The sequence below is a fragment of the Acyrthosiphon pisum genome, chromosome A1, assembly GCF_005508785.2.
Source record: "Acyrthosiphon pisum isolate AL4f chromosome A1, pea_aphid_22Mar2018_4r6ur, whole genome shotgun sequence".
NCBI lineage: Eukaryota > Metazoa > Arthropoda > Insecta > Hemiptera > Aphididae > Acyrthosiphon > Acyrthosiphon pisum.
This window is the reverse complement of record NC_042494.1, coordinates 81211525-81239085: the sequence shown is the minus strand read 5'-3', so window position 1 is coordinate 81239085 and position 27561 is coordinate 81211525. Positions and strand designations below refer to the sequence as shown.

The following is a 27561-nucleotide window of genomic DNA, read 5'->3' as shown; positions in this document are numbered from 1 at the left end:
CACACTATTGAGAATAGTGAACGACAATTTGCTATGTCGTGCTTGTATATTGACGGAGACAACACATACGGGTGTAGCGTCCTCTTAATATAATGGCTTTATTTGCATGTCACCGGTCAATACAATAATCATGCCAGATAAGCTTATCGATGAACTGAGCATCCAAAAAAATAGAAAACAGGATTTTGAATTATAACTATTTTTTTTGTTTATCGTATTAAACACGGGATTGTCGTTAGTATGAATTTATAATAAATGCTATTAGGTACTATACAATTTGTGTTAATTCTTATTTCACCTTGATCCACACTAAACTCAACAAGTTAGAGGATTTTAACATTGTATATTATATTCGTAATTATTGAGTGTACCTATTATTATATATTTCATCTCCCCCCCCCCCCTTATAAAAATTCCTAAATACGCCACTGAAGTGCACAACTGCTTAATACTTTACTGAGATCGTTCTAAAATACAAATAAATGTTCATACGCGTTGTACCGGTCGTTGCATTTTCGCGCTCATTTACGGACCAAAAGCCCACGACTTTGCGATAAGACAATATATAATATAGGTACAGGTTAAGTAATCAGCCACGCAGCGAATGCCCGTTCATCTCGAAGGGAAAATTGTATAAAGTAAATTTTTTAACCGAACACGATGCACACGATGTATAATTTATGTATCTGGTACATGTACGCGAGCGTATATATTCAAATCGTTCGACGTATACGCGTAGAATATTAACCATCGTTCACCGCGTATAATATTATATTTATACGATTTTGAGAATGTATTATATACTATACATATAGGTACCTATTGCATACGTTTGTGCCGAAACAGACTACTATTACTGTGGAAATGCGTATGAGTAGAAAAAAAATGAGACGTAGAGAGATAGAGAGAAATCGAATCGCCCGCCGTTAACCGCATAATAATTTTACATTAAATTTATACACGCATATATTTATAACGCTGAAAGTTCCAGATAACGTAGGTTTATATATACGTATATTGTATATATAATCTAGACCGATTTTCCGAAAATCTAAAGACGTTACTGCGAAATCTCACGCATGAGGGGTTGGTTTGATCTCTCGTCGACGACGACGACGACAACGATGTCTATACATTTACCTGTCTGTCAATCTATCGTTCGTATCGTATATATAGGTAGGTTAGGTACCTATACAAGACAGTACGACGACGATAAAAAAAAAAAATAAACGGAGCTCATCGGCGACGGAAACTGCAATTTATACGTATATAATATTATATATATATATATATATATATATGCCGGTATAGATGTATCGACGGAGGGTTTTACGGGTCGACGATGATACGAGACGAACCGGTAAAGGAAGAATAATAGTATGGCCATCGTCGTTGTCGATGAGGAGCGGGAGAGGGACGAGGACGACCGCGGAGAGGAATGGAGATGCCGATAGAGTAACGGAGTGAGGGAAATTGCTTTTTTCTTTATTTTTTTTTTTTTTTTGAGCGGTTTAATATGTGAAAAATCCCAAAAACTGCGTCCACGAGACAGAGGGGTTGGAAAATCTGGGATTTGATTGAACTTCGTCAAAAAGTGTAACTCCAGTGAGCACGATAAACGTAGATGCAGCAGTCACAGCATCAGCAACGCTCCGACAACGCCACCCCTGCACCCACGTCGCACATACGACCACCGACGATGCCAATACTTCTGATCGTTACAATTTGTGGTCTGCCACGGAGGTTATATAATAATATAATATGTACCTTATATAATGTCTATACAGTACTGCTAAGCGGTTCGTATTCGGGGCGAATCGCGTAAAAAAAAATATAACGAATTTTTGTTTTCCTCTGTCTTCTCGGATGAACAAAAGTCAATAAAATCCCACACCACATTCTTGCAGCGGTATTAGTTTTGGCGTTTTTTTTTTTCATTGACCTTTTTTGTTTTTAAATTAAGGCCCGATTGGGTTTGCGTTGTACACGTGGGGCATTTGCTCGAAAACGAATACCGCCGCGCTCGACTGCGCCGAAAATTGATGTTTGATGAGTTTTCCAAACTATATATTATTGTTATTATTATTAAATCGTATACAAAAGCACCACCGTGGCTGCTGCAGCCGTGTAAGAATAGATTAATATGACCGACGTGTAACGCGATTGTAATCGAATACCCTTCTGTTAAATATTCAATTTCGGCTTTCGTGCCCCGTTGGTCAAAGGTTATCTTCATGTGCGAAACCACGGAATAATTGGTTTCGACTTATTTTCATACAAAGTTGCACAACTGTTTTCAATTTGTAATTAATTGTAGCGCATTCGATCGTATCTCGCATTCGATTTACAATTACGATTTTTACTATAATATGTATTAACAATCTTTGTACTTATTATTGTCATTATTTGTATGGTATTATTACCTATATATGTTTTATATTTAGCAATAGACGACTAGGTGTTTGTATTATTGTGTTGATGTAAAGATAGCTATCTAACCTAGGTTACCCATTGATATTAAATTAATAATTTTGATACATAAAATAGGTACATATAATTAAATTTAAATTTTTTAAATAAAATTATTGAAAAACATTATCTTGACATCTTGATGTGAGGTATACTCTCCACAAACGAACCAGGAAATATCATGTGATCAATAGATAAGTAACCGAGATAAGTTGAACAAGAATTTTATTCTTAGCAATTAGTAACTACTTAATCTGTATTGTAATAATACGATAAAAATGTGCACATACTACAAAAGCTAAGTTTAAGGTTTCCTTGCCGCTAAAACAATGAAATCAACCAATCAGAACGCACGGTCCAAGTATTTAGTTTACATCTCTAGTACCGATTTTGAAGTTCAGAATAAACACGAAGCACAGTAAATTAATTCAGTTTTCCATTTTCAATTCAACTGATCGTACAGCAGAGCAACAAAACATTCGAAACACGTCAAATGTATACGGCGTGGAAAAGAGCATTTATTTACAAAAGAGGATGTTGGAAGAGGAAACCGGATAAACACGTTTATAGTCAAGTATCGACCAATAAAGCAACTCAGAAATCATCAAATACTATTTTCGAGAAATATGGATAAAAATGTATTGTTACATGTTGTAATTTGAACGAATTGGGGTAAATGGTTCACCTTAGGTTGGATAAGGGAAATTTTAATAGTATCTTTAATTTTTTTTCCTAACAAAAACTACATTTTTCAAAAATAAATTAAAAATACCAAATATCAATTTTATACACCGGTAATGCATAAAATACAAATTCTGAAATCGAATATTTTCGAATAAAATAAACAAAATTAAATTATACAGGTATAGTGTTTGTATTATGGTTACTTTAAATGGGTCCCTTATTAAAATGTTGAATTAAAACAAAATATAATTTAATATAGACGCCAAGGATATATGTACATTGAAAAATGTTTTAATTAACTAAATAAAGGGAAGTTAAACCTAAGATAGACTATTTATGCAGTGCCTATGTATAATTTAAATTTTCTTTATAAAATGTGTCCCTTAGAAACAGAAAATTAAAACAATTATAAGTATACAATTAATGAATGAAAATAATAAAATTTTAATAGAACTAATTAAATCTCAATTACATAAGCTTATAATAAACTTCAATAAAGTTAAAAAAATTTAAATTTTAACGATCTGGTTTCTTATAGTATTAAAAAAAATGAGAATAATTTATTAGTAAACAGTATGGTTGTGTATTAATATGGGTGGTTCGTAGTCATGTATAAAATATATAAAATCATTCCAAAAAATAACATAGAGGGAGTAAGAATAATACATATACGAATACAAAATATAATTATATACAGAGGTAAATTTCTTAAGGTAGGGGTAGGAATTAGAAAACAGGTATACGTACGAGATACAAGTAAATTATAATAATATTTAATTTCTAGGTTTATATTTTACTTTTAAGGATAGACATAATATTTTAGACTGTACAAAAAATAGAATAAGAATTAGGTACCTATATTTAAAAAATTGTAAAATATCAAGTCACGTATACCTGATAAAAGATGTATGTAATAAGAAATAGCAGCTGTATACACTACCTAGGTATACATTATTTTATAACTTAATAAGCTTAAAATTTAATTTTCTTTTTGATATATATTTGAGAGTTTATAATTATTATTAATTTGCACCAAAATAAGGGTATGTAATTTGCACCCTCGTAGGAAGGTAGTCAAAAGTAGTGAGTACCAAATTCGCACCAAATTGAGTATCTATATATTCGATCAATCGTCGACTATAGTCTATTTGACTGAAAATAATTATTGTTTATAATATTAAGACTTTATCTGTACCACAAAAATACATAATTATAAATATATTACAGACATAATAATATAATAGCTAGGTACAACAATCTATATAAGCTTAGCTTGATTTGGGAGTGTTAAGTTCTAAACAGAATCGTGATTTATATAATTTAGAATATTATAATGATTTATCTACCCGTTTTATAAACAAAAACTAAGCTAAAATAAGTATGTTTAAGATTATAGATCAAATTATAAATTTTATACAAATAATTTAATGTAATTGTATTATTGTATTATTATAATTTTACTATTGTCATAAGGTAGCTTTTAAAATATCTGTCAAAATAACAAACTTTGACAATTATTTTGTTGTTAAAATGTTAAATTTTATACCTAAAGTTATGTCTGGTTGTATTGTATATATTTGTCTGTCATAGTTATCCTGCTAACTTTATAAGTGTGGTTTTCAAGTCAAAAATAACACCAAAATATTACTTGTTATCATTCTAAACTTTTTCAAAATTTGATAAAATACTTCGGCACATTTTCAATATGGCAGATCTGCATTTTGGTAAATTACATTATTATAGAATCAACTTTTATTAATTTTTTTATTTTATATCCCTACCAGTAAATTGAATTAACAAGTGATTTGTAAATAAGCAATTTTTATCAACAATATACAATTTTATGATAGCAATATACAATATACAATTTTATGACAACAGTATACAATATACAATATGGCAAAGTTAATGTAGTTAATAACAAAATATTTAACACATCTTTTAAATAATAATTATAACACGTCATAATCTTGATAAATAACACAATATATAACAAACACAAGATAATACACAATATATACATAGGGGAACACAGGATAGTTAAGATAATAATTATGATTATTTTATTAAATATCCTGTGTTATTACCGAACATTTACCTTCAGTCAAAACTTTACCTATATCTCGTCGTCTAGAGGCAGGCTAGCTCATAGCTATTCCGTACCCTCAGACGGTACTGTGGTGCACCAGCAACATAAAATCCTACCGACTTTAAGGAATCTTCTCCCTAAAGCCAATAGGATCGGCCTATGTCGACGAACAGCTATTGCTGCTTCTGGCCGGTCAACGTTTTCATCTTTCACAATATCGTCATTGGTTTTCCGTGGACAAATCACTGCAGGCAAGACAGCAGGTTGGATATCCACCGTTACAACACCTGCAGTCTGTACACAGTCCGTGGACCGCAGCTGTTGTAAATCCTGCAGTACGATCGACGCAGTGACCGACTGCCGGCCACATGGCACACTACCATCGGTTATCGCAACTTTTCGAAAATGCCTTTTTCCGATTAAATCAATTGCGACACGTCGAGGAAAGCGTACAGATAAGACGTAGTTTAGTGATCTGATCACGGCTGCCGCACGTAGAGCAGTTGACAGTGCTCTTGACAACCTCAGTGTTGCAGCCATTTTCGCTCTAACATTACATCTTTTCGGTACTTGTAGCTGCAGAACTGGTCGTATTTCAGCATCTCCAACCTTCAACTTCCTGTCTGTCTTATTAGATTCCGGGGGGTTCATTTTTTTTGGTACCACGATGAAATTTCTGTGCATAGCTGCAGACTGTACAGTATTAGCTACCACTCCTAGAAAGTCCAACTGGTCTTTTGTAAGCTTAAAGGCATTTTGTGATTCTTTTTGTTGACGATCCATTATTACGTGGTAAAATAGTCAGCTTTATACAATAACACACGAAAAAGTCAAATGACAATTTATCGGAAATCAAAATGTTTAGACAGTCATGATAAATAACATGCAAAATTTGCATGGCAACAAAATATAATAATAAACGGCCAAAACATTAATTTCACAATGACATTTGTTTGTTTATTTATTTTTATTTCATATAAAGAAAACTTATTTTATTTTCAACATATAGCTCTAATAATAAAAAGCAGGTAAGTGGATGTTGCTCTGCTGTACAGTAGATTACAAGTGGGTCATTGTATAATGGATTGTATTAGACTTGAATTCAATGATATAATTTCATTATATAAGAAAAACGATTCTGAGCGTAGACGGTTTGTGAGTCTGGATATTTTCTATTGTTATTATTCATTATACCATGTAAGTTAAATTAATATTATAATATTATAATTTTTTATTTGTTCCTATGGTGATAAATAAAGCGTTAGAAATTAAAATCCCATTTTTAGCGTTTTTTTGTAATTTTTCGGTGGTTTTTGCCGTGCCATTAAATGACTATTGATAAAATCAAAAAATTACCCCCCTATAGTACCATCTTGATCCAATTTGCTAAAAGATAAGGTAGTATATGTTGAAATCAAAGCACTCTTTCTGGTAAAAATTTTGTATACAGGATATAAAAAAATAAATAAACACCATTGTAAGGCCAATAGCCTACTCGCTCCGCTCAGAATCTAAAACTCATCCTGTATGTAGATACACAGCGTACGCGTATTACAATATAGGATGTCCTTTATCGACAGCTATTCTCTAAGTGTATTATTACAGCCCCCACATAATAATTGCAATAATCATACCATAATAATAATACCATAATAATATCGAACTGTCTATTTAGCGACGGTGGATGAAGTGTTTTCGATAACGTCAAGTTATTTCCATACATCGTTCGTCGTACCGTACGTCCGTACGTACCAATACTTAATTATATTATATTATTATATGGCTAATAATATAGGTACATCACGTGATTGAGTCTACCGTGGACTCCATTTAGGTATATGTGATAAATTAAACGATCTTAACACGGCAATTAGCAAAATAATATATCATAAATTAATAATACCGAATAGTATATTGTGTAGCAAGTGAGGTGGTGAGGCGTATTTCAGTCTCGGGTAGTTGTTAAAATTTCTCCTGTCCAACCTAAGGTGAACATAGCCTTTACCCCAATTTGTTAAAATTATAATATGTAATAATAAACTTTTATCCATTTGTCGAAAAAGCATAATAAATTTGGATGATGTTTTCGCATTGCTTGGTTGGTTGACACTGTCTTGACGGATGTGTTTATCCGGTTTTTTCTTCCACCACATTTATATTCTTTTGTAAATAAATCCTCTTTAACTAATCTTTCGGTGCAGGCATGACAAAAAAAATATTATACAACACGAAATATTATATTATTACAAGCTGAATATGTGCACTTTGTTGCCCGTTAAATTTACCAACTCTATATGACTCAAACTTTGATCAATTCGTTATTTAATATTCGGTGTATGGTGTTTAAAATTAACCTTAACATTTCCGTTGCCCGGAATAAAAAATCCGATTCGGAGCAGTATATTATCATGTAGGCAATCTACCTGCGGTAGATCACGGACCCCTAGTTTGTACGTACCTAAGCGTATGATTTAACTCTAAAGTATCAAAGTTATATCAAGTTTGTCGTATTCTACCTATGGTGGGTTAATATAATTAGTTAATACAAAATCCTAACCTAACCTGTTGCGTCACTGTTGTATTTTTTACATCCAGATTTCCTACTTTTCCGATGGATTTTACTAAAATTTTGTTTCATAATAACCTACACCGTGATATACTCTTTCGTTTAAAAAAAAAATCAAGAAGATCTGATAAGTAGTTCTAGAGTTAAACCTGTACAAAGATCTTCATTTCACATTTATATAGTTAGAAGATATAATCTATATATATATAAATGAATGTATGTGTGTGTCCACATTACCATGGCAACCAATTATATATTATTTTGAAATTTCCGATGGAATGTTTTGTATATAAATGCTTGCCATGGTAATATGTAAAACATATTATTCATATAGAGTTGGAAATTTTAATGGGCAACGAAGTGAACGGGATCAGATATTTTTATATACATAGATAGATTTTACCTCTGAGTAGAAGATAGGTTAATTTAAAAAGGAAGAGGACCAACCCCGGGAGGTGCTCAAACAGGAATTTTGAGATTTCCGATTGACATTTTTGTTTATAAATGGTTGCCATGTGTTTTGAAGCTATTATAATAATAATTATTGGTTGCCAAGAAACGAAGTGCACAGGATCAGCTAGTATATAGTATATTGATAACAAATAATAATACAAATCAACAAAGGTGCCCGTAACCAAGCAATATACAATACACTATTATTATTTTAATCCGCAACTTAACTTGTTGTTTTTGGCCATGTCGCCAGGTGTACACTTAAGAGGCCATAACTCCGGAACCACTTATAGCGTAGCATACAAATTTCACGGAAATCATCTAAATATCAATCTTAATATGCCCTGAAATTTTTATCGAAATCAGTTTGGTGGATCTTGAGTTATAAAATGTATTCAAAATGTAGGCTTATTTTTATATATATATAGATGATGGTAGAGAATGGAATGTGTTTTTAAACTAAATCAATTAATTGTGAACAATTATTATTATGGCCATTGACCATTTGAATACATTTTGTATTTTAGAATATTAGTGTACATAATATACTAATAATTGCGCTCATTGTATTTTACGGTCAGTATATGAATTGCGCTTACTTTTTAGTTTTACCTTCAAAAATATGTTTTTGTCCTATCGAATTCAATCAACATTGAATATTATCATAAGTTATGGATATAAAAATATTTTTAACTAAAAATAAAGATTAAATATATTAATATTGATTACCTACCGAAAAATTGGTAAAATATATTTTATTCTTGAAAAAGAAATTATACTCTTGCATCTAAAATGTTAACATTTTTAACTGATTTGGAACCAATATTATAATATTATTATAACTGTATCGGCACTTTTATGAAACTTTATTCACACAATGATGATATAAACTATTAGATAATTGTGTGTGTACAATATTATCTTCATTTAATTGTGTTATATTTATAATATCTTAGGTTCATGATTATTGTATGTTTTTATTTTATTTAAATTAATTAACTTAGGTCGTACTAAATATCATAAATATTATTTGTCTTAATTGTTTTAATTTAAACTACCAGTGACTATTATCCAGCGCGATTGGTCCATCAACCCTGAAAATTGCAGAGCGTGATAGGTCAATCAACCCTGAAAATTACTGAGTACAATTGTTAGGTATATTTGAAAGGTCATTTTAAGTGCAGTAAATTTCTAAACTCCCATTATTACGTACAACGGTACAGTCGTTATAGGTACTATACTCGTATATTATACGATACATTATATAGTCGTAGGTATTATGTCTTAGGTAGTCGAAAATCGCTAGTGAACTCTGCACACAGTTTCGTCGATAAATCATCCGTATTAGTTAAAACGACTGCCGTTATAGGTATACGTTATTACGTGTGGTGGCGATAATTTATAATTATTATAACCACGTCGCGACTTGTACAATGACGCTAGAATTTTCCAATATGTGATTCGATGCCAACAAATCGAATTGTGTCAACCCAAATCAAGTTAAATTAATAATCACGTTAATTTAATAATATTATGAACTAATGATTTCTGTTTTAAAGTCTTCGCCTAACCCGACCATTTTAAGTCTTTGCAATGTGACGATAGTGTCATAGGTAATTATATATTGCAACAATCGACAAATAATATATTATTTTTTTTGAACTTGAGCCCGAGAATTATTGTAATTAGCTTTTATAGGGATTATGGACTACTGTTGATAGAGTTTGTACGTTAAGGCTGTTACGGTAGGTAAGCAAGACGACGTGTATGTGTGGCAAGGTTTTTGCTACTACGGACCAGGGTGGTCAGTGGTCACCCATATGGAAAGTACCAGCGGACATTACTTACTCTCAGTACTCGAGAATTTATCAAATACACAGTACAATAGAATTTATGTGTAAAATATATAAGATGTGTGTCTTACCTGGCTCGTCGGAGCTGCCTACATTGACTATGTTGTAATAGGATTACAACAGGTGCCACAAAATACCCACTCAAGGTACGCGTGTTGTTAAATGAAAAAAAATGGCTCTGATTGTAGCTGTAAAAGAAGAACACAGCGCGAAATACTCGTTAGGTACTTTCGAGAGACGATTGTTTGGTGCGCTTGCACTGGAGATCGAACGATACAAGCACGCTGGTCACTGGTTAGAGAGTGGTAGGCTCAAATAAAATAGGTATAGGATTCTGTGATTTCAATGACTGTCTTTGATTTAGATATCAGACGCCTTTTTGCCCGTTATCTCTGGCAATGTAGGTGAAAGCTATGTGGTATTATGAATACGAGTTGACCTCCAGAAGCTTGACTGTATTAAATCAGTGTTGTACATGTACTCGTATTTTATATCGGGGATGATCGTTACCAGCGCTCGATAAATGGACTGTAATTTATTGTAATATTTAAGTTTACTTATTACATTATTATCAAGCTTGAGGTACACGTTTTTTCAAAATTCTCTACCCTTGACAAAGCATCACTTTTACACTACCTACATAATATTATGATATAACTCTAAAATGGTGAGCTGAATTGTGTGCGTGCGTACGTTTTTAGAGTCTCTTCAACGGCCTCGTCACTTGCTGCAGTAGCAATCATTCGTGCTCATCGACGTTTCTAACAAAATATATCATAATCGTACCCGGAGAGCCGTTTTACGATCCTGTAGGAGCACACGTAATGGTTATAGTTTATCGGTATCAATTAAAATAACGGATGGACTGATATATCGTTCGCGGTACGCGTAATTATGGGTGGCTTGTCGTCCATAACATTATATTATATTGCACTATAACACGATAGACATACGATAGGGATGTAAAAAACAATAGCGTCAATGACGTAGGTGTAATATTATATACCTTGAAAGTGTATTGCGTATAATATTATACTGAAAACTAGTCGAAATAATGGTAATAATAATACGATATATTTTTCAAAGGAGAAAATTAATTGTATAGAAAAATATTGATAAATCGTGATACCCATCGTTCCGGTGGCATATTTGGGGTTTCCCGGTCACCCCCCTTGTTTATTTGTACATAAGGATATATATATATATTTCTGGCTAAGCCACCGCATAGTTTATAACAAGTATAAAAAAAATACAAAAAATAAATAAATATTCATCCAATTTTTTTATCTACCAACTTCGTTTAGATATACTATAGAAATTTTCATCTACTATCATTATCTAGATAAATTTCTATCAATAATCTATTATTTTCATCTACATAATATTTTACTTAATTATTCCCAACACTGCTCGTTGAACAGAGTATAGTGATAATTTATCACCGCTTAAAAATTATAAGTAGAGAGGTTTTTCGTTGTTTTTCGTAATGGAACGAAATTCACTGAATCAAATTATTACGGTAATATGTTGTGGCCCAGGAGGAAATTTTATAATTTGTAAAAAAATCACAAACTAAGATAATATGGACTGGAAACTGTGTTTTTTTTTAAAATTAAGTCGTTGTTTGTTCGTAGATACGTAAGTACCTTGTTAAACTAATAAACCTGACATTTTTGAACTTAAATAAACTAAATTTGATATGATTATACATTTTTATTTAAAATAAAGTAAGTTAGGTATATTCAAATTATGGTCCGTAAAAAAAGGAAGGTATATTTATATTTGGTTCTTGATATCAAAAATGTTGCAGACCCTTGAACTAGATTAACGATTTATTGAACACAGGGCCAAAATAAAAAGTTTTGACTGTTTATTACCAAAACCTGGAAAATAAATATCTGAAGAAACTTTTGAGGGTTTCAAAAGTATGTATAGTTTGTTGTTTGTATATTAAATACTGACATAATATTAAATAACCGCAATAATTTTATAACTACCTTCATCTCTTGTAATAATGTTAAACATGGATTATTAATTTATTATTATATATACACATATATATATAGTTACGTTACGTTTGTTAATAAAGTATAAACAATATAAGTATAATGACTTAGCTTATTATGAATAATATACACTGTACAGTGTATGATATATTATTATTATATACCTATAACCTAATATCAACTATATTGGAATACTGTATAGTGTATTGTATATTTTATTAACTATGTAGCCCTATTATATTATATTTATATATATATGTATATTGTAACAAAGTACCCCCATCTGAAATTATTTGGTACACTGGTCGATACTACCTCGGTGGCCACCCAAACAGACTAATATACCGAACGATTATTTTAACATTAAACAAAAATTATCTCGAACACAATCTTAACTAAACATTTTGGAAAAATTGTATTTTTTATTTTTTTTATTTTAATTATTATTATACATTTTTTTTTTCATCGTTATAACTGTTTAGTTGTTATAATATGTTTTTGAATGCCATCGTACATTTTAAATTTTCTTATTCCAAAGCATAATATATTATATATATTTTTCTAAGAATATTTCGGTGAGTAAACACGAATTTCGGACCAGTACTTAATTAGTTTTATAAGTACCTATTTAAAGTATTGGTAAGCGGAGTAGTGGACCTGTATTTTGCGGGGACCCTAATGCAACATAACTCTGCTCAACATTAGGTAATTATATTATGGCTAAAAATTAGATTTTTATACATCGAAATTTAAAGAAAAAATATTCTACTTCAGGATATGAAATAGAAATTCTACGCTAATATGACATTCATACAATGAACGTTAAAAAATAGTAAAAATATATAATATATTTTATTTGAAATATATTTTTTTTTGCAATGACTCAATCAATATGTGAAAAATATTTTCAAAAACTTCTTTACTTTTTGACAAAACGAATGCATGATCACCCCCATTTTTCTTCAATAATGTAGTTATTCAAATTCTGATTTTTGGAATTTTTAAATATGCTTTAAGACCATATTTTCAAATTCTTGAGATTTTTCGTACTATTTAAGATGTGTCTTGTGGAGATACAAGCTTCTATTTTTCAAATGAGAACACCACTTTTTAACTGTAAATTATATACAATGGCTAATTTTTCTGAAATTGTTGACGTATAAGAATCAAAATTCGTAAGAGCAGTTTTGAGTTATTCAACCTTATGTTCTAAAGATAAAAGGTCAATAGAAATGGGTTAATAAGATATGGAGGCTATGGTGGTTTAAAAATTGATTAATAAGAAAGTCATTAATATTAATCTACCAATATTATTAATTTGTAAAAATTACCCAAGTACAATAAATACTAGATACAGTTTTACGTCTATTTGATATTTATGTAAAACCTTTTTTAAGGACTATTATCGTTAATTAGATTTATTTAATTAGATAAATCAAATTTTTAAAAAAATTATCCACCAAATAATTTACGATAAAAAGGGGGTAGGGTTATAATTTGAAAAACAGAAGTTTGTATCGCCACAGAACACTCCTTAAGTAGTACAAAAAAATTCGAAAACATGGTCTATATGAGCAAATTTATTTAAAAATTCAAAAAATCAGAATTTAAATAAATTTTAAAGAAAAAATGGGGGTGAGCATGCTCGGCGAATCACCCTGTGTACCTAGAACGATATTTTTTAAACGGTCAAACTTTTTTTTAATGAACTGCATTAAAGTTGTAAACCTCTTTACCGTTTATCATCCGTACACTCAGAACTTTTAAAAGTATATTATATACCTACTACGATGTGTGTCTGTCTTTAGTTGTATTCGATTTACAAAAACTATTATAGGTATACGATACCGACACAAAAGTGCAAAACTTAACGTCGTTGACTTGACACGTCTTCACTAATATTATTATTCGTCACTAAATTTTCAATTTTTGTCGCGAACCATCGGAATAGAAGTTTATCGGTCGTCAACAAATCTCGCGGTGAAATGAATTTTTTTTCAGCCTAAAAGTCGAGTTTTTGATTTATAGATATATAAAAACGTTTTGTACGGTCGTTTAAGTATAGCCACGTTTGTATGCATACACGTAGACTAAAATATAATAGACGTCTCGGAATGGCATAAAATTAATACGCAATGAAGCGTGTAAAACGAATCGACGTCAGCATGGTGGGTAGGATGGCGGGCAGCAGCCCATGGTGTGCTTACGAAGAAGGACTTAGCATCACGAAATAGTCAAATTTTCGAGGGTACTAACTTTGATGTATAACAATATACAAGGTGATTCGACAACCACGATCATCCCGGTTTTTCCTTTAATAATGCAGTTGGATATTCAAAATCTGATTTTTGCAATTTTTAAATAATATATTCTCCTTAAATACCATATTTTTTTTTTTTAGATTATCCGTGCTACTACTAAGAGGTGTCCTGTGATGATACAAACTTCTAATTCTTCAAACGAGAACCTCCTTTTCTACTGTAAATTGTATTATTTAGTGGATTAATATTCTCAGATATTAGTAGTTTTTAGTTATTTAATATTGTGTACTAAAGAAAAGAATATATTCTGTGACCATTTATATTTTATAGGCTTGGAAGATATGAGGCTCTGGTTAAATTGTAGATTATTGTTGATATTAATATTATTCATTGACGTTTATGATTTGTAAGAATGGCCCATTTATAATTTATACTAAATTCAATTATATAACACCTATACCTACTTTATATTTTTGTAAAACTATTATATTATATTATGATTAACCTTAGTATAAATATTTTAATAACTGAGAAACTATACTTTTTTGAACTTCAAATGAGGCGCCTACATCCAAATTTTCACAAAAATTATCCACTCAATAATGTACAGTAAAAATTAGTGGTACTCATTTAAAAAAATATATTTATTCCGCTATAAAATACTCCCGAAGTAATACAAAAAAAATGTCATACATTTAAAAATAATATGATCTTTAAGTACCTACCCATAATCACAATTTTTAAAAATCAAATTGTTTATAAATTCATTATTAAAGGAAATTATAGGGGTGAATCTTCCTGTATAATAACCGAAATATATTATAATTTATAAACGCGCGAGTACAATATTATTATCTCGTTACCAGTGTAGCATGTTCGTCGTATATTGGGACCGTCGTGCGCGGAATGGTCATAAATATGTTTGTAGGCAATCAAACTCAAATTGATATTATTATTGCAATCATATTGAGAGAATAGTCCTGACCGCCATAATTGACTCCATGGTTCTATAATAATATCTTCTGTAGTACATTATTTCAGTGATATTACACTTTTCATTTACGTATATAGTCCGTCTACGCCTGGAAAAAATTGACAAAATTATACTTTACCGTGGTATTTTGGTCTTATTGTAAGTAGGTACCTACCTTATCACAATCGTTTTAAAATTGACTTAAAAAATTAAGCTCATGCAATAATTCATCTAGCTGCACGTATTACCCCACTCTACCAGGGAAAAAGTTTTTCCATTTTTTTTTTCTGATTTATTCAATTCATTTTACTGGACATGTGGCGAGATTGGTACGTAGCAGTGCCGTAACTAGAAAAAAATGTTGGGGGCACTTAATTTTTTTTCATTAGCCTGTGAAATGCTAGAATATCTAATTATGACCCCTTTGTTCATAAAGTGTATCTACTACTCGTTTTATGACTGTATTATATTTATGTTAACAAGTATGGTACCTACATTGGCTACATTTTAATATAACAATGCATTAATATTATTGTAAACCATAGGTTAATGTATTCATCAATATTATTATCATTATAATATCAAAATGTGTTGTAAGCAAAAAATTCCATTTTTGGTCCGAATATTATTAAAATTTACTAACAAAAATACAAGACTATATTAGGACTGTTGAAAGCTAGTAGTTTTTTTGTGCAATTAGATCAATAAGTGGAAAAAAATATACTTCCAGAAATCCTATATTAATTTCGAAAAAAACAACAATTTCTTCGCTTTTTGTGTGTTTTGTTGAAAGTGATTTTTTTTTTTTTTTTTAGTAATTCAAAAGTAAAAGTGAATTTTGAAAAAAAAAAAAGAAAATTACTCTGGTACTACAATACTAATTAAACAATACTACAGATCATAAATCCATTTCCTACATAATCTAAAAAAGAGATTAAGGAATTCAAATATATGTTTTAAAAATTAAAATAGCCAAAAGGGCTTTTGGTACTGGGTGAATTTGTCTTTCACTTTTTGGGACTTTTGTAGCACATGTAAGTTGAAAATTTTTTTATCACAAAATATACTGACGTGACTGCGCGTATGTACTTTACTGGGGTTCAAGAATCTTGGCGGTCGTTTATCCTAAATTACATAAAGCGTTTGCAATGGGGAACTCGCACACACTAATGATCAGTCACTACTCACATAGATATAGTACTAACGATGGATGTACAATATTTCCTAAATCCGACCCCTTCAAAATTGATAACTTCGATAACCTTAACTTTTAATTTTTATCAAACATATAATATAATATAAAACAAACTAAACATTTTTTTTTTTTTTGGGGGGGCACGTGCCCCCAGTGCCCACCCCCTGGCTACGGCACTGGTACATAGGTATTCCTATTTTATAGCTCAATATCCGTGGTGGACAGTTGCGTGGAGTTGCGTTCATAAAACTATAATATCGCATAACCTGCCCGTAGTTGTGTGGTCTGTAGATTGAAAAATAAACCAGTTCGATTCCGTTGGGTATTTTCCGAAATTATCCAGGACATAAAAAAAGCACTTTGTTTTATGTATTATAATAATATAAATATGACAACAGTCGAGTGATCGATCCATCGCCGGGCGTATACTACATAATATATTTGAATCAAATATAATAATATTATAATGTATATCTGCACGTCAATACAATAATATTAAATATACGTTATAGGATTTTCGTCGAGAATATATTATTATCAGCTATGTCTTGTCCGGCGCTGTAAGTGCTGCAGTAGTGTTTCGGATTTAAAGTTGGTGTCTATTATAATATATATAGTTTGTCATAATATTATAATCATTAGACCGGACACCAATGTTGCCGTTAAAGCCGGTCTCGTATAATTTATTTTCAATTTAATGTTCCTGCGGAGAGTGTTTTCGTTTCATTCGACTTCGGACCTGCAGAAGATTATTTTCGTCAAAATAACGTCACGGGATAAAAACGTTGTTTACATAGGTTTGTGTGTGTGTGTGCACATAATAATAGTAATAATAATAATATAGTGCGCCGTGTCGAGTTTGACGTCCGTCCATTGGTTTTTGTAATCCCCCACGACCCGCGGTGATGTGTACACGGCCAAGTGACCGTCTCGTACTATGTTTTGTCCGAAAATATATTTTCGTCCGAACCATTATTTCCAGCGCGGGTGGAATGAAAATATATATAATAACAACGACAGAGACATACGTCACGTGGAAAATGTGGAAAATGTGTCCGATATACTCTCAGGAGCATTACATATACTGTGGCGGAGACCACCTCGCGCGTGTGTTATTGTTAGTGATGATGACGATGTCCTGCGACGATATCGATGTCGTGGCAAATGTCATCCAATACTCAACGACAATATAATAATATTGAAACCAGCTTTACTGAAAGTGGCCAAAAGTTAGCTGATATACTAATATACTATAGTTGTCTATACGAGTTTTGTATATTTATGATTATTACAATAATTTTAATTAGTAATCCATCTGATGAACACTTTTAATAATATAAAAACGAATCGAATTCGAGCTACTTGGAATGAATCCAGACAACCCGACCGGTACCAAACACGACAGAATAAAATATAAATTAAAATTAAATCAAAAATTGATTCAACAGGCTGACGAAAAACTAGGGGTCTGTGATAGTTTATCAATTCGATATTCTTCGAAACGACGTCGATATTTGAAATTATGTCGTTGACCATCCCTGTGCAGTATATTATAATAAAGTACGTAACTACCAACCAGCTACCCTTTTAATGGAGAGTCGTGCGGGTTTCCGTGGGATTGACCTTTCGTAAGTCACCACTACACGATCATATACCACAACAAACCGTAAAAATAACCTGTCAACGTGCAGTTTTGTTTGGATACTATTAATAATATTCACAAGCTGCGTACACTTAGGCTGTAAAACACTATAGAAATAACACACCAAGTTCCGGAAATTGCGACGTAATAAAAGTGTACGCACTAGTTCGTCATTGTGGGCCATATAACGCATTACGCTGAGAGCTTGCATGTAATAATATTCTTTTTGGATTTTCGGCAGTACGCACGTGTTACGAAACATGTGCCAATAAATATTAAAATATCTTAATAGACTTCAGCCATACATTATGTAACGACGCTAATATATAACCAATCGAGTTAATATAATAATTATTAAAAAAAAATAATAATAATGAATAATAATTAACTGAATCTATATTTGAGTTATGACGTAACATCAGTATATTGTATAATATTATTTCGTGTTGTACAGTTTTATCGTCTGCGGTTTAGTGTGCTGCAGGGTGGTCCGTGCACATAAATCATTCGAGTCGCGAACAAAATTATTATCGTTTAAATATTCTCATATATTTTTGTTTGGCCATATGTGTAGAGTGGGTATATCTATAGAATACATTATATTTCAACTCAAACCAAGCTAATATTATAATTAGCCAAACAAATGCTAATAATTATATTTTATACATTTTTTTTAGAATACTCTTCCGTGTACAATACAAATCTGATGACAAATGCTAACGATAAACATATCGGTGCATGACGATATAATTACGAAATTCGATTTATATCAAAACCGTGTTGCAGATAACATACGAGTTGTTGGCGGTTTTCTTACCGACCAGTAATTGGTCTTGTGTGTAACCAGGAGGGACGAGGCTCTCTGCTCATCGTCAACCTCCTAAGATAGTCTGTGTAAAATGATTATTTATATAGTATTGATATCTTAACTCATAATTATCATTTTTTTTTTTTTTTTTTAGTTTTGCAGGAACACAAAAATTTCAATAGTTTTTTTTATATAATAGATGTTTAGTTGATAATACCTAACATTGTAACGAATAACGATGCACAATACAATGCGTCGGTACGTAGATTTGAAAATACGAAAAAATATATGGACCTAAACAACATATACGTTTTGAACTCAAAGTTAACGAAAAACCATTAAAACGATTCTGAGCAGTAGTCGTCGCCATATTATTATACAATATACAGTCACTCTGAGTAATGACTGTAGTAAGAAGTATTTCAAATTTGATGTGTTCATAAAAATAAAGCTATTCAAATGTCTATATGATAATATAATATCTTATCGTGGCCCGCCTACTCCGTCCGTAATATAATAAAGACTTATCTCGAGTCTTGAATTCCCGTCTAATTGGTAATTTCCCCGTTGTATATAGGGTTTACGAATTCACTTGAAATAAAAAAAAAAAAAAGACAAATTAATATAAATAACTTGATAAAACTGAACTGTAATTTTTTACGAGTTTAACTGCGACGGCCGTTTTGGTTTAATGCAATTATTATCATAATACGCACGTCGCCTCCCCCCGCCCCTCCGCACGAGGCACGCGTGTGAAAATAAATTCAAAAGTTTGAAACGTCAAAGCGTAAATGATTTATATTATACTGTGCAGCAATACACGAAACGCAGTTATGATAATATATTATATTAATATAGTTATAGAAAAAGCCGATTTATGTGTACCTACACATGTATAATAACTCGTAGGGTGGTATTTTTGACGTGTGTTAGAACGAAATCGAAAAAAAATGATGAAGCAACAATATTACTATTGTGTTATGGGTCTGTGAGTAATATATACTATGCCTATTATCGATAAACGGATTCAAAGGGTAACTTACGCTGCTGCGCGTATTATATAATATTATAAATGTATAAATATTACCTATTATACAGAGTGCGGTTATTTGAAATTTAAACGCATTGGAAAAGTATTAACGGTTTTAGAAGTTTGTAGTTTTTGCTTCATTACGAAATAACGTCATATATTTTGAGAACAATTTAAATTTGTATTTAATAATAATATGTATTTTGTTACTACTTTGTATACCTAGTTGTAATGTTGTTGGTTAATAATTTACTTATGTTTTTGAAAGGTGCATTCTATAATTGCACGTCTCGTGAAGCAGAATGTGTATTTCTGGGAATTTCAATGAGTTAAAATCAAATTCCGATTACGAATTATTATGACTAAAATATAACGATTTTCCAAAATTTAAGAGTATAGGTAGGTGTTTAAAGTTTGAACGTGCATATTATAGTATAGGTATACAGGGTGTAACAGAAATAACAGATTTTTGGAATAACTATTCTTCTAATCAATATTTAATTTTTTTTATATATAATTTATAGTCACTTGCGCTAAACAAAAAATGTGTACAAAAAGTTATTTTTATTTTTTAACACTGGAAATAAAAAAATTGAAATTTGATTAAAATTTGGATATATGCAAAATAGTCAAATAGGGAATCTTATAATAAGAACAAATTTTATAGGAAAAACATTTATCTGAGTCAAGTAATTTATTTTTTAGAATTTTTTAAAATACCAACATTTTTCAAAATATTTTTTTTTGGAATTTTCTGACATGAGCATATTTCTTAAATTACTTATTAATCATATAATTTTAACAATTTTTGTCTCACGTTTAAATGGCATAATTTTTTTTTTTTTTTGCGTCAAGTCTTTTTGTTACACCTTGTATACTAAATATAGTGACCTGCACAAATTCACAGCAGCAGCTTTTCGATAAAACCGTTGCAGTTTTTATACCTCTGAACGAATCATCCTGCGCAGTTCGTTATTATAATAAACACGCGTGTACCACTAACAGACACAACTGTGAAACTTTCTAATTTTAAATAATATATTTGCTAATACTTTATATATCTAGTGGTGTTATTGGTTAATAATTTACTCATATTTTTGAATGGTGCAAACTAGTTTCATGTCTCGTGAAGCCACAGATATGTATAATAATTAGATACCAGACTTCTTCTTATCAATGACACTGGCAGCCATTTACATCTTGGGCAAAATAGTATTATCAGTATATTATATGTATATATAAGTAAATATGTATATGAATAAATTTAAACATTGCCAAAGTTGCAAATGGCGTCGGGCATCATAATTTAATAATGGTGTTGTATATGAAGTCGATTATCTAATTATTATACATATCTGTGCGTGAAGCAGAATGTATTTCTGGGAATTTCAATACCTAAGTCAAAATCAAATTCCGATTACAATTAATTACGATTAAAATATAATAATTTGCCTAAATTTAAGTATAGCCGGCGTTTAAAGTTTGAACGTGCATGTAGTAGGTATATACTAAATATATACTAAATATTAAATAATATAGTGACCTGCACAAGCTCACAGCAGCAGCTTTTCGATATAACCGTTGCAGTTTATATACCTCTGAACGAATCACACTGCGCAGTACGATAATATTATAATAAACAAGCGTGTACACCGACAGACACGACTGTGAAACTTTCTAATTTACGAACGCACCTCCCCCCCCATTTCCGATAAATGGCTTTCTGCCGGGGTAGAGCCGAGTTAATAAATCCATTGGGGGTGCACATTAAGCGCCGAAACAGATGACCGTATAATGATTAATGGACAAACGATCACATACAATGATCGCGGCACACACGCGCACAGGATTATATTATATGATATTATAAATGTACAATACAGTGGTATTTATAGAGGTGTACACACTTCAGACACACGTATGTGCGCATTATTATTATAATAATATGTGCGAACGGACACTCTACGATCATTATATCATTAAAATATATACGTTTGCAGAGCGTCGGCGATGTATTGATAGTATAATACCGTCGTGTTATAAATATCGCGGTGTGTACCTAATTGTATACGACGTATAGGTATTATTATTACTAATAATAATAATAATAATAATAATAATAATAATAACAATAATGATATTATAATTACGTTATAACCACGGTCAACGGGTATAGGCGGTATCCCATATTAAAATATCCAATGGCTTATATTTTATGAATATGGCACCCCGTTCCCAATATTTTCCCTGTTCCCTGTTTTACAAATTACAACATATAGAGATATAAGTTGCTAGATAATTAGTATTAGGTGACGAAGTCTCCCATATTACTATAATAAATAACCGTCCACAAATTAGTCGAATCTTAACGCCCCAAAACGAGGATCATCATAAATTTGTTCATAAAACGAATAAGCTATTCAGCATTTTGTGGTGGTTATACTAATTTTCTTCTGAATCGTGGCCTAGAGTTTTTTTTAGCATATACCTAAATACAAATTTTTTTTAAAAATTAAATATGGCTCAGGTTGTCAAACAAAAACTTGTTTGATAATTTTTTTATTAATTTGTAAGTTGTAACCGGTAATGTTGTCAAAATGTTAACGATTATATTATTATAATATAATATAGTCACATCTTAAAATGATAAAATATATAATTAGGCTACTCAGATATAACGCAAAATACACGGATATGACCTAGGTACTGTAAAACCCATGCTGCATTTCAGATTAGACCTATTAAGTAATTATCTTTGGCACACAACCGGTAAACTAGTAAACGGCTAACCTTTTACTTATATACATACATTTCACGAATATTTATTATTCATCGTCTATTCATTTCTTGTTAAATATTGAAAAAATGATTCATATAACGAATAGTAAAAATAACAATTATTCATCACTGCGTATTATAGCCTATTTATTTTTTTATTTTTTTATTATAACCTACTTCATTCCTCGAGGACCAGCTCCCATTAATGGGACTCAGAATTTGGTACACAGGATGATCATCCCCTAAGCCGAGAGGCGGCTACTATAAGGGGGGGGGCTTAATACGCCCCTGATACTATCAAAGTTCGTATTTTTATAAATTATTGAATATAATAATATTTTGGCTTATTATGACCCCGAAACTGATCATGTTTCACAGATCTCTGACGACACCGTGTCACTTTCGCACGTGCGCACATAAACAAGTACCTACGTTTGTACTATAAATTATGATTCGTTAGATTATTACCATGCAACGGACACTGATGAGTGATGACTATGACGACGACAATAATGACGATTGATGATGAAGCGATCTAGTTAGCTTTTGTGAAATTTCAGCGTAAATAAAATTAAATTTTTGAAGTTTTCGATGGGTTTTTTTTTAGCTTTGTGTTTGCAATCAATTTTTGTGTGACGTCGTGTGGCAAAAATTTAAATTTTGAGTGTCACCCACGTTATTATTATTATTGTTATTATTATTCTAATTTACACTAATACCCCTATAGTGATGATCGACATCACGATAATAGAGAATAAATAATAGTATACGCTAAAATGTGATAATATAATAAAAATATTAAAGTTCTTTTTTCAAAAATTCATCCGATACGAGTTTGAATAAATAAAACTTAACAAGTAATAACAATAATTATACAATATACTATTATACAAGATCGTGTAAATATTATATAGGTATGTGTTTATATCGTAATGTTCGAAATATGGATATTGGAAAATGGAAGATACTTTGTTATATTTTATCAAGAAAAATATATATTTTAAATGTCAATTCGTTGATGATTAATATTTGGTACTGTTCTATTCTTCACTTGTATTATTTTCAATTACTTATAAATATTATTGATTTAAAGCCGAAGAATGCGCCGCAACTAATTTGGACACATATCACGGAATGAGCCTAGTGCTAAATAATATATACCTATTGACGATAGGTATTAACACTATTAACCATAGGTATAACATTTCAGATTTTTTGTCTTTATACCTGTTCGCATTATAGGTACAATTTAGAATACGTCACCGCGTCCAGTCGACTTCGACAATGCATATAACGTCTAAATTATTTGGGATACGTCATCAATGTAAGTATATCGAAAACCAATAAATTGGACTTACCGACCGGATGTTGTTTGCAGAATCAAACTAAATCGCATATTATACTAAAATAATTACATTTCTATATGATGGGCATGTATAATGGGCATTGTATATAGTTCTGTCGTGGCATATAAGTCTGTAGTAGGTATAGGTTCCTGCATATTATTATATTGAACTGTATCGATCTTTAAATCGTGGAAATAGACTTGATAATGAATGATGATCCAAGTCGTGTGTCTTTTCTCGACATTAACAACAGAGGTTATAAATCAAGGTTTTTTTTTTTAAAATTTAATATACGATATATCCCACGAGCAATTTGTAGAATATTGACGCTCGCTCTGCCACAGTGTGATAATTATTTTTATCCTAACTGCATTTTGTTGAAATTTTAAATACTATGAAGAACATAATATTATTATTAAATGTTGTTAGAAAAATAGGTAGCTAAGTTTTAGTTTCTTTCCTATTTGTCGGATTGTATATCGTAATATATTTTGCATCGTTGATTCTCAAAATCAGCTTGACTTTCTGAATTCCGAAGAAATGCTTTTATAGTCTTATGACATTTAACAGATATTTCAAAAACTGAACTTTTTTATAATATTTTAGTATACGAGTACATACAGGCGAGATTTTTACGTGATAAAAGCCTTTGAGAAACTTCAGTACTTCCCCGTACGGTGCTCTGCTCCATATTGTTGATGGAATTTGAGCTTTATACATAAATACAAATAATTTTAATATCATAATAACTATTAGCCCCCAATGAGAACTGTAACCGGACATTTTATTTAAAATATTATGCAGAAATACGGAGCCGTTATAATATGATTTCTTTTTAAACCAACATTTTAACAGGAAATTAATGTTAAACAAGAATTTTCATGGTTTTAATACGTACAAAATAATTTTTTCTTATGATCAACATAATTGTATGTTTTATTTATAAATTAAAGTTTTATAGTAATATAATGTGACATAATGTTATGGCTAAATATACATTTCAGATTTATAATATAATATGTTCATTATTTTTCAAAGTTTTGACAAAGTTAATTTTAAAATACCTGTTTGTAACGGTATCCAGCAATCAGTAGAGATTAAAACCTTAATTTGTATTTTTAAGAACCAAAAATTATACTAAAACTTATAAAACTATATTACCGATGGTTAAAAGGCTATCAGAAAAAATAATTTTAGAGGTGACACTTAAAACATGCTATTTACCAACATATCGTTTTTGACTTTAATAAGTAAGGATTTTTTATACTGTGATAATTATTGATGAACTAATAATCTTAAAAATTGAGTTGAAAATTAATATTGACATTCTCAAGAATATTTTTATTTATGACCAGGTTGAAGGACTAAGATTTTTAACTTGTTTTTAATTATAGTGATTTGTGTTAGGGACGTTAGGGTTACTAGAAATTGGGCATAATAATATTTTCGTTATTAAGTAATATTATCATAATTATTATCAAACTTTATTTTGTTTATAATTTCAATTAATTGTTTCGATTTACTATAAACGGTTTTAACTTTTAGTTTTATACGTTTCTAAGCTCAATAGGTATAGACAAAACATTTCAATGCTAACAAAATTTATCACTATTTATTGTTGGATTTTGACATTAAAATAAAGGAAAATAAATAGAAAAAATCAAATTTCGTATAATTAAATTTCGTTGAAACCTCATTTTTGACCAAAGTGAGGGTTACGACGGTTGACCTTTTAACCGCATCGTTGTTAATGTTCAGTCCATTTCATCATACGTTTATTACAATACAATACGTCATGTGTACTTATGCTGGTGGAATTCACAATAATAATACACATTATTATGAAATTCGGAGGGGTGAAACTGAATTTGAGAAGGCCGAAAACGTTTAAAAATCATATGCAAACGAACTATAGCACGCTTGGAACGCGTTATTATATTATAATATAATAATATAATATAGTTAGTCCGTTTGTCCCTTCCCTCTAGCGCATAATAATATTATTGTCATGTTTTTTTTTGTTTTTTTTTCATTTAATCCTTTTTGTATTATTCACCGCCGTGCAGTAGAAATAATCTCAATTAAAAAATATAAACCCTGGCGTTTGATAATCACATTAAAATATTGTTGCGGAGAGCAACATTGGTAGCCTGACTGGCAGTCGAGTTCTTTATAGGCGCACAACGTTCTTTAATTAAATGTGTTCCAAATTGGGGTATATTCCGTGCTTAGAATTGCTCACCAGAGACTCCACGGTTGTATCCGTGGCCAACATCCGTTTCCATTTGATAATTTTTTTTATTATTATTACTCATTTTTGTTTTTATTTTTTTAAGAAAAAGGGCTCCTCGGAAAAAATGAGCTTTTAGCGAATAATGAATTAATTTTATAGTTCCCGGGAGAAAAAGAAAATATTAATTTCATAGTATTTTACCGATGCAAAATTAGGTAAGATCCAGATTTAAAGCATTATATTTTATTATTATAATATAAAATAGCAAAAATTGGTATTTATAATAATTTTCTTTGAAATATCGCATAAGTAAGGTAATATGTGGATTACAAAGACCAAGTGACCTTGTTTGAACAAACAACTAAAAACAAAATAATGTATTACATTCCGTTAAGACTTTCAACTCACAGGTATCTGCAGGTATGTAGGTAAATACCATACATAAATATGGCACTTTATGGTCACTATATAGCGTATGTACATCAACATTTTGTAACAATTTCGCGCAGCTAAAATATTTTAATTTTTTTATTTGGTACAGTTCTTATATATTGGAACATCCACAGTGATGTATCTATATAACGTTTTTTTACAGTTTACTGTTGCACAAACGTTTTATTGAGTAGAACGACCAACACTCTAACTTGAACGAGTGATCGGTTTTCATAATCTTCCGAAAAATATACAAATATCTAGTTCTCTTATATATTGCTGAGCTGAGATAGAGATATTTTATGGGAATTTTTCTTTTTTTACAATTATTATAAGAATTAATTATTTCAGTTGTTATAAGCATTGTCAATTATTTGTTTAAGTAATTTGTGTTATAAGTGATTTCAATGTTATATATTATTATTAGGATTTGCAAAGAATAATATTGAAATTTATTATTTTACGTTAATTTTTTTTTTACACACATTTTTACATATTATTATAAATGTGTTATTCTAATTTTATAATACTTTATAGTTTATACTATTATGGAACTTTGATAATTAAATACATTATTTTGTTATTTTAAAATTGAATTTTAATAAAATCCCAATAATCGGTAATTACGCGTAATAAAGCTTTACAGTTTGAAGCCTTTGCTAAATGTATTATATTTGAAGTACAGTTTTTGCATAAATTCATTATAATAAATAGAATGTAAAATGATTATTATTTAATAATTA

The 27561-nt window shown here is 30.4% G+C and overlaps 1 protein-coding gene across 1 annotated transcript in view; it reads right to left on the bottom strand.

The window, feature by feature from the left end:
• LOC103310707 (TWiK family of potassium channels protein 7-like) overlaps positions 1 to 27561 on the bottom strand; it is a 158625-nt gene that overhangs the window by 77932 nt on the left and 53132 nt on the right. The gene's annotated exons all lie outside the window — the stretch shown is intronic.